Source organism: Berghia stephanieae, chromosome 7 (genome assembly GCF_034508935.2).
Source record: "Berghia stephanieae isolate SIO BIC M18660-M18661 chromosome 7, UCSD_Bste_1.3, whole genome shotgun sequence".
Taxonomy (NCBI): Eukaryota; Metazoa; Mollusca; class Gastropoda; order Nudibranchia; family Aeolidiidae; genus Berghia; species Berghia stephanieae.
Window position 1 is genome coordinate 48,212,563 of NC_088366.1, and position 10,000 is coordinate 48,222,562.

At 40.7% G+C, this 10,000-nt stretch overlaps 1 long non-coding RNA gene across 1 annotated transcript in view; it reads left to right on the forward strand.

Annotated features, from left to right (window-relative positions):
* Nucleotides 1-8,710, forward strand: part of LOC144977414 (uncharacterized) — a 27,432-nt gene extending 18,722 nt beyond the window's left edge. The window contains exons 2-4 of the long non-coding RNA XR_013646303.1: nucleotides 4,057-4,162; nucleotides 6,440-6,669; nucleotides 6,714-8,710. This is a non-coding gene — a long non-coding RNA (uncharacterized LOC144977414). The remainder of the gene's footprint in view (nucleotides 1-4,056; nucleotides 4,163-6,439; nucleotides 6,670-6,713) is intronic.
* Nucleotides 8,711-10,000: the final 1,290 nt, after the last annotated feature.

Consider the following 10,000-nt stretch of genomic DNA (forward strand, 5'->3'; position numbering starts at 1 on the left):
TAGGTTTTGGAAGATGATGAGTAGAGGAGGAAGAAGAAGAGAAAAGGAGGAGGAGGAGGAGGAGGGAAGATGAGGGCGAAGTAAACATGGGAGGTAAGTAGAGAAATGTTTCTTCTCCAAGCGGACAGCGTCAATAAACGTTTAAGGTCACACATAGCTTTGTGTGTTGGTCCGTTATATTTCCGGATGGCAATGTTGTGAGTTTCTTAGCCAAGCGCACAGCGTCTATAAACATTTAAGGTTATACGAGTACATAGTTTTGTGTGTTAGTTGGTACATCATATCCGGCTGGTGGAAGTTGTGTGTAATTTAATCAAGAGCATAACATCAATACTAGCCGGAGGAGTGAAAAGCGGCGATTGTCCAAGTCTGCTCCAATTCCGACACGACTCGGGACGCAGCCATCGTTAACATACAGCCTGACCGTAGCCATCGTTAACATACAGCCTGACCGTAGCCATCGTTAACATACAGCCTGACCGTAGCCATCGTTAGCATACAGCCTGACCGTAGCCATCGTTAACATACAGCCTGACCTTAGCCATTGTTAACATACAGCCTGACCGTAGCCATTGTTAACTTACAGCCTGACCGTAGCCATCGTTAACATACAGCCTGACCGTAACCATCGTTAACATACAGCCTGACCGTAGCCATCGTTAACATACAGCCTGACCGTAACCATTGTTAACTTACAGCCTGACCGTAGCCATCGTTAACATACAGCCTGACCGTAACCATCGTTAACATACAGCCTGACCGTAGCCATCGTTAACATACAGCCTGACCGTAGCCATCGTAAACTTACAGCCTGACCGTAACCATCGTTAACATACAGCCTGACTGTAGCCATCGTTAACATACAGCCTGACCGTAGCCATCGTTAACTTACAAAACAAATCGTGAGTTGTATTCAATATTTCAACTTATGGAATCACTTGTTTCCTTGAGCTCTACTAACAACAACTCACTAGACGCTGCCCAGACCTAAAAAATGACTTTAAAGTAAAAGTCCTAGTGGGTTCGAGTGTCAGACTATAAGTTAACGATGGCTACGCTCGGACGCAGCCCACGATAACTTACAACCTGACTCTAAAACCCACAAAGACCCATTTTATAACGTCATTTTTTTAGGTTTTTGCACCGCCTAGTGAGTTGTCTTCAGTAGTGCTCAAGGAAACAAGTGGTCCCATTGGTTGAACTATTGAATACAACTCACGATTTGTTTTCTTTTGTGGCCAAAGACTTGTCTTTTGATGTCATTTTTTGCTCAGTGCCAAGCTATAAGTTCACGATGGCGACAGTATCAGGCTATGAGTTTACGAAAGCCACGCTCAGTACCCTTGATGTTTATAAACCACCACTATAGATAGTATGCGCTTGGCTAAGAAGCTCATAACATTGCCATCCGGAAGTATAACGGACCAACACACAAAACTGTGTGTATCCATGAACGTTTATAGTCAGGTTAATACAGTTCAGTGAGCATTACTCATAAACGCGGATGGCAAAAAACAATAACAAAGACCTAAGTGACGTCATCTTCGAACTATCGATAGATAGTTCGAAGATGACGTCACACAGGCCTTTGTTATTGTTTTTTGCCATCGACGTTTGTGAGTTGTTCTCACTAAACTGTATTAACCTGACTATAAAAGTTCATGTTACACAGTGTTTGTGTGTTGGTTCGTTATACTTCCGGATGGCAATGTTGTGAACTCCTTGGCCAAGCGCATTCTATCTATAAGTTAACGATGGCGACATATCAGGCTATGAGTTTGCGAAAGTCACGCTCAGTACCCTTTGATGTTTATAAACCACCACTATATCTACTGTTCCTTTCATCTACGTCTACCCATTATAGGTAAATCTGACTCCAATTGTATGTTATCTATACCAGACCTTACGGCCCTATGTCCCACAAGCAATGCCCGATATCTATTATGCCCACAACGAATCAAGAGGCCTATGTCAAATAAGTATCGATAGTATGCGCTTGGCTAAGAACTCACAACATTGCCATCCAGCGGACCAATACACAAAACCGTGTATCCGGAAGACTAACGGCCCAACACACAAAGGCATGTGTAACCATGGACTTTTAATACGGTTTAGTGAGAACTACTCATAAACATGGATGGCAAAAAAACAATAACAAATACCTGAGTTACGCCAACTTCACACTATCTATCCATCCATCTATCTTATATATATATATATATATATATATATATATATATATATATATATATATATATATATATATATATAATATTATGTTGCCGACAACATGAATGATAGTTTTTTGGGGTTTTTATTTTCGTTTGACCCGACATGTGGTACTTATTTACAGGTCTGATAACCCAATAAATTGTTATGGTCCCATTGTTGTAATGGAAACACTCTCAAACCAACGCAAAATAGTGTCTATTACACCAATGGAAAATCAGGCCCTTAATTGTGTTCGGTTATCAGACCTACAAGTATGTGCACCTGGACTTTACCCAATTTATAATGTATGCGTGCACTTGAAATTTCTACCAAAGTAAAGACAATTATTTATACAACCTTTTTAAAACAATCTTTTAGAAAATGCAGCATCGACACATTAAATAACCTTTGTTGTGCGTCTGGGGGTCACGATAGCTCAGCTGGTAGAGCACTCGTTTCACAAGCAAAGGGACGAAGATCGATCCCGGGTGCAGTCGGATATTTTTTTTTCTGAAATCCTTGTCCATACAGCAGTGAATGGGTAGCTGATTCTGTTAGATTTGGTGGAAAGTGCTTTGCGAAAAACTAGCTTCCTATCCAAAGGATAGCAGGCAATTGCTATTGTCCGTTTCACGCTATAGAAACCGGGATAAACTCTGGCTCCATGAGCCCAAAGGCTCTGAAGGACTACTTCTATGCGTCTTTAAGAATTAATGTAAAATGTCCGATTTAGCCTTATCTCATTCCTGGGTTCATAATTTATTGGTCCAGACCTGTTTCAGACACAAACACATTGCAGCGGTCCGGTTTTATGGAGGCATATTGTGCTTGACTGCAGGTCGCCTGACCTACAGTACATTTTTGTTGACCTACTGGTGATGCCTGCCAGAGTAATGGATTTATTGATTTGTTGCTGAGGAACGGTGATTGTCTTGAACTTGAAGTGGAATAATTCAGTAGACATTGAGAGGATTTTTATTGACTTGGTTTGTGTGTATGTAAGTGTGTGTGTGTGTGTGTTTGTGTGTGTGTGTGTGTGCGCTATAATGTGCTTTGTGATGGAAGTAGTAGTAGTAGTAGTAGTAGTAGTAGTAGTAGTAGTAGTAGTAGTAGTGTGTGTAATAGTAGTATTAATAATATATAATAATAATAATAATAATAATAATAATAATAATAATAATAATAGTAAGTAGTAGTAGTAGTAGTAGTAGTAGTAGTAGTAGTAGTAGTAGTAGTAGTAGTAGTAGTAGTAGCATAGTGGTGTATAGTAGTAGTAAGTTAGTAGTAGTAGTAGTAGTAGTAGTAGTAGTAGTAGTAGTAGTAGTAGTAGTAGTAGTAGTAGTAGCAGTAGTAGTAGTAGAGTAGTAGTAGTAGTAGTAGTAGTAGTAGTAGTAGTAGTAGTAGTAGTAGTAGTAGTAGTAGTAGTAGAAGAAGAAGAAGAAGAAGAAGAAGAAGAAGAAGAAGAAGAAGAAGAAGAAGATGACGACGATGACGACGATGATGATGAAGAAGAAGAAGAAGAGGAAGAAGAAGAAGAAGAAGAAGAAGAAGAAGAAGAAAGAAGAGAAGAAGAAGAAGAAGAGAAGAAGAAGAAGAAGAAGAAGAAGAAGAAGAAAGAAGAAGAAGAAGAAGAAGAAGAAGAAGAAGAAGAAGGAAGAAGAAGAAGAAGAAGAAGAAGAAGAAGAAGAAGAAGAAGAAGAAGAAGAAGAAGAAGAAGAAATGTAGGAGAAAAGGAGGGATGGGGGGGGGGGGGGGGGTTAATTACAGCAATGACCACCACAACGACTTCAAAACTCAATTGATTGAAATTTCCAGTTACCTGTTTTTCACTCCATTTGTCCACAGATCTCTTTGAAATAAGTCAGCCTACAGGTCCAAACATTTTGTGACGTCATCATGGGTGTAGGAGAAGGTACCGGAACTGGTTCAGGAAGAGCCGAACTTTGCCCAGGTCAGTGCGCGTGTACTTGCGTACTTGCGATTTTTAAATGGTTCTTCTACTTAATTTGTACTTAATTTTATTTACTTGCACTTTCTTGTTACTTACTTAAACTTGCTTTAGCTACTTGTGCTTAGTTTACTTACTTCTACTTACATGCACTTACCTAAACTTACTTGTGCTTACTTGTACTTATTTAAACTTACTTGTACTTGAACTTACTCGTACTTTCTTTTACCTTCTCGTACTTACTTAAACTTATTTGTACCTACGTGTACTTACTTGTACTGTCAGGTACTTGCTTCCACTTGATTTTACTTACTTGTACTTACTAGTACAATCTTGTACTTACTTAAACTTACGTGTACTTGATCGTGATGAGGTTCCGGTTGAGGCAATGTGTGGCCTGTTCACGATTGGATTCAACAGTCTGATGTCACGTCGCCCAGCAACGGCAGCCGAGGCGACGTCCGAGCTCGTATGCTTTCCTTTTGTTTGTCATGGCATGCTGGGGAGTCTCTGGTCTGTCTTCCCACCCTAACCTGTATTCCTTGTCAGCTGCATAACATCAGGAGTTGAGCTGCAGATGCATGTTCCTCATATAATTAATTTTTATAGGGTTTAGTCAAGTAGCCTTCATTTTGTCTTTCCCACAGTCTCTTTCATGATTGACGGTCGCTCATTCCCCGCCACCTACTGTTTCCTGGCTTGCAGTTATCAATTTCAGTTATTCTTTCTGCTTAAAGGGCCATATTTCATAAACAGAGGATCGTCACGTCCTGGGTCATTTGTGTCGATGAGAGATTCTGTGGGCCTTAAACAAAGGGATACCAGCCATTTCCCTAAAAATCTCAATTTTTTAAGAAGGATACATGATTACAATCAATCACAGATAGTCATGCAGAAGACATGGGCCACAGGCCGACCAAAGAGGGAGTAAAGAAGTGTTAAAGTTACAGCACTAGGAAACAAGTATGAGCTATAGGGGTAGATTAAGAAAAGTAAGGACATACAGAGGACACCACACGACAGAATGAGTGTGAGGTGGGTGGGTGAGGAGCAGAGCGTGTACCACTCATCGGTGGGTTCTGTCTCCTGCACCTTAAGAGGAAGGGGTCCCACCTACTCCCTAGCCCGGTTATACCGCCGGGGACTCGGTCGCGCCCATAACAAACTCAGTAGAAACGGGGAACACCACGGGAAGGTGCTGTTATGGACACAATAATGCATGAGAGGCCATATGCAATAATCTCTGTCAGACAGGATTACGCGGCAATCAATGCACCTGGAAATGAGAGGTGTTGGGTTCGAAATGCACATCAATTTCCTTTCAGCAAGCGGAACGTCCGGCCCAGACCTTGCAGCTCCCCAACGGCAGCCATCGTGGTTCTAAGCAAAGAAAATCGGTACTTTTTATTATTTATGCTGGCTAGTACTTTTCATATGTCTTGTGATCAGAATGTGTAAAAAACAAAACATGATCCGATTTATACTGGGTTTTTTTTCCCTCTGGATACGCTTTTATGCTTGTGGAAGAAATATTTCATAAGGGCGTCCGCCATTGTACCGATAGTTTAGAGCCAGTTACTAAGTTACCATGCGTCATTACGAGGGAAGTGACGTTACGACTGTTGAAGCGTATTACGGCAAGAACGCTTTGCTTTTTTTGGTACGGCTAAGTGGCCTAGTAGAATGACACTCGTCATCGGACAGGAAGGTTCTGGGTTCGATAAAGCTCTGAAAGACTTCTTTTGATGATTCAGTCGCAGTAAAGGGTGTACGAAATTTGTAAATTAAGTAAGCAAGTATGTATTAACTCATATCAGAATATGACGTATCTCTTTACAGGTCTGGTAACCCTAATGTGTTATTGGTCCATTGTTGTAATGGAAATACTCTCAAACCAACAGAAAATAGTCTCCATTCCAACAATGTTAAATCAAGCCCATGATTGCGTTCGGCGATCAGACCTGCATAATATGTGCATTGGCCTAAAATCGATTCCTCATTTCAATATACGAGGATGTGGTTGGTCTCTCTGGCGTGACACTTTTCTTTGGATGAGAACATTTAAGGTTCAGGGTTCGAGGCCAGCACTGAGCGTCGCATAGTTGAGTCACATTATGTCACTTTGAGCACATGAAGTGGATATCGCGCTATATAAAAGCTCAATTTTTTATATTTTATTTACCAACTGAGGTAACAGGACCCCCTTATTATATATTGCTTAATATAAATGCACAAGGTTTTTTTTTATATCTCTTTAAAACAACGCCTATCTCTTCACAGGTCTGTTGTGGGGTGTTCTGTGGTTTCTCATCCTCATCTTCATCGGATGGCCCGTTGGTTACTTCATCGCCTGGCTCTACGTTTTCCTGCTCCCCTTCGGTGCTTGCATTGACCCAATCAAAGAAGTCTGCGAAGCCATCTTGAAAGTAGTGCAACTTCCGCTGACATGCGCAGAGAACATGATAGCCATGAAGCCGCTGTGCGGATAGATTGACTTAGCTGTTATTATAATATATATATATATATATATATATATATATATATATATATATATATATATATATATAGACCATTTTATAATTAATTGTTATTACTTATTGATAATTGAATGTTGTTCTTTTTGTCATAATTCTACCGTAAAAGGGAGCGACTAAGACCAGCCCCCATATTTGCTCCCCCCACCCCTCCCCCCAGATTGAAAGATGTCAAACAAGGTAAAATATACATTATTTGATATATTTCACCCTTCCCCACACTTTAGGAAAAAGGACATCGGACAGGTTAGTTTAATGTCAAGATATGTAATATAAATATGTTTAAAATGTGGCCAAATGGCATGGTAGACTATCTGGAACAAAAAGGCTCTTTACTCACATTCTCTCACCGTACTCAGGTGTAAAATGAGTACCTGATCATTAACAACTTTGTCTCTGTCGTTTAAAAAAATGTAATATCGCCTAACAGCCGTCATGTTTTGTCCTACATGTTTTGTGTTGCTGTTGGCTAGGTACCTTTTGTAAAGCGATTTGAGCACGTTTAGTGGATATTACGCTATATATAAAATTGATCTAGTTTACTTTTTTCCTTCATTTTCCAAATCCCCTTTTGTGATATTGGTTGCCATTTTTTCCAATATTTCTCTATCTGGACGAAGACCGGTTTATTTTTGAAGTTCTTATTTCAGAGCTGCCAACTTGAAATTTAAAGAAAAGTCGTAATTTCCAGGTGGAAAAAGAAAAGTCGCTATAAATGGCTTTAGAAATTTAATAATTTGCTCTCAGCATGGTCCTAAAATGCTCCAAAGTCGTGAATATAGGTTCTAAGAAGCTGGACGTTCCTTTTCACCAAGATTTCTTGAGTCAAAGAGACCTATGCAGTTCTGTAGCTGAGGCCAAAAAATCGTATTTCTACGAAATTTTCGTAGTACTAAACAGGTCTGTTATTCTAAGGGAGGGAGGGGGGGGGGGAGGATGTAGCATTTTTGTATTAAGTATTCTATTTATAGATTGTTAAATTTTGATAAACTTTAATCTATTTTTAATATATTATTTGAAGTGGCTTTAAACAACAGCTGCCTGCATTAAAACTACAGCAAAATTATTTTTATATAATTATCGGCGTGATTTTAACTGAATTGTCATTGTACTGTGAAACCCCTGGATAGCGATATTCGTCGTTATTTTTTTTTGGGGGGGGGGGGGGGGGGTTATTACTAATGCCATAATATAGAAGAAAAAAATTGGGACCAGAGGTCAATCTCGCGATCCTGGGGTTGTCGTTATTCAAGGGTATCGTTATCCAAGGGTGTCGTTATTCAAGGGTGTCGTTATCCAGTGGTGTCGTTATCCATCGATGTCGTTATTTAGGGGTGTCGTTATTTAGGGGTGCTGAGATCCAGGGGATGTCGTTATCCAGTGGTGTCGTTATTCAAGGGTGTCGTTTTCCACGGGTGTCGTTATACAGGGGTTGTCGTAATCCAAGGGTGTCGTTATTCAGCGGTGTCGTTATCCATAGGTTGCACTGTATTTTTATACGTAGCCTTTGAACAACTGGTCTTTATTCAACTACAGCAAGATTTTAACATGTAAATAAAAGGAAGAAGTTTGATGACCATCATAATAGTGCATCCAATTTGACATGACGTGCCTTCTTTACCCTTGAACTGTGACTGTGAGGGCCGATTTCACTCCAACCAAAAATCTCAACTTTTGGTAGGATATTGGCTGTCATTTCTATCGCTTTCTGCCATTGATAAGTAATTGTGCTGGGACTCAAGCTTCTCTAGAATACCGAGTCGCATGTCAGATGCTGATCTCTTGCTGGTAAGCGATGGAAACCACAGTCATATCCTGACATAAGTTATATGTTTTTATTTCGGCCCCCACAGAAACAAGTGATTAGAAAAGTGCCAGAAGACAAAAGAGAATAAAAAGATTGCGGTGATGTTGCCTTCTTCTTCTAAATTCTTATAACATTTACTTTTATAGGTCATATTATATTTGCTTCGTTGAGAAATCGAAAGAAATTTCATATTAAAATTATACAATTCTTTGTTTTCGTCATTGGAGATTTGTTTGTTTGTTTGTTTGTTTTTAAGAGTTTTGCTGCGCTTGTGACACATTTAGGCCAGATCAGCGCAAGTAATAAGGAAGGAACTGGGATAATCAGGAAATTTTAGAAATGTGTTCTATTTAAACGCCCAAGAAAAAGTAAGATAAAGGGGAATAGGTTTAAGGTTCAAAATAGAACAAACTTCCTGAAGATGTCACATCAGGTCCAAACTTATAAACCTTCCCACACCTCCTCTTGCGCTTCACGCCATCAACATGGTCACCTTTAATCAGAGCTGCCAACTTCAAAAATGTCAAAAATTCTTGGTTTCAAGGGGGGAAAAAAGAAAACCCAATTTAAAGAGCTTTAGAAATAAACAATTTGCCGTCAGCATGATCAAAAAATGCTCCAAATGCCTGAATATAGGTTCTAAGGAACTAAACTTTCCTTTTCAACAAGATTTATTGAGCAAAGAGGAGAATGCAGAAATGCAGGATTAAAAATTCATTTTTCTACGAATTTTTCATAGTACTAGGCAGGTCTGCCTCTAATGGTTCACCGCCTTGCCATTGGTTGGAAGTGGGGGGGGGGGGGGGGGGGGGTGAGGATAGCTGCTCGAAGCACATCGAAGGCAAATGAATCCCGTTGACCGACAACTGCGTCATCCCGGATGTTGAGACGTACGCAGGTGCCATGAGCGACCCGCCCAGATATGTGACTAATTAAATGGCGATCCATCCGGTGCGCGAATGGCTTGGCTTCGGCTATTCCTGGCTCCAGGCATCAAGATGGTGTAACAGAATGGAGGGGTGTCCGGCTTGCGGTGGCTAGCCAGACGTGGGAGTCCGGTAGGCGCTGGCTGTGAAGCGGCCTCCCTGACGAATGCCTGGTCGGGATAAAGAAGGGGGAAGGGGGGTGGGGGGGGGGGGATTGAGACCCTATCCGGGCGCCGGGTTGGATCACCATTCAGTTCGTACTCATCATCAGACCGATGTTATGCGCCCGAAATCGGTTGGCTTTTCAGGATGATCTAGTGACGGTCGACCGGTTAACCTCTGCTGCTAGGTAAGCACCAAAGCGCCACACTGTATATCACATTGGTCAAGGCGGTGATCCATAGGCTTCAACAGTCGTGACGTCATTTCCCTCGTAATGACGCGTAGTAACTTGTTCAAAAAGGTCGGAACAATGGCGGACGCCCTTATGGAATACTTCTCCGACGAGCATAAAAGTGTATCCAGAGGAATAAAACATTATGAATCTGATTGTGTTTGACTTTCATACATTATG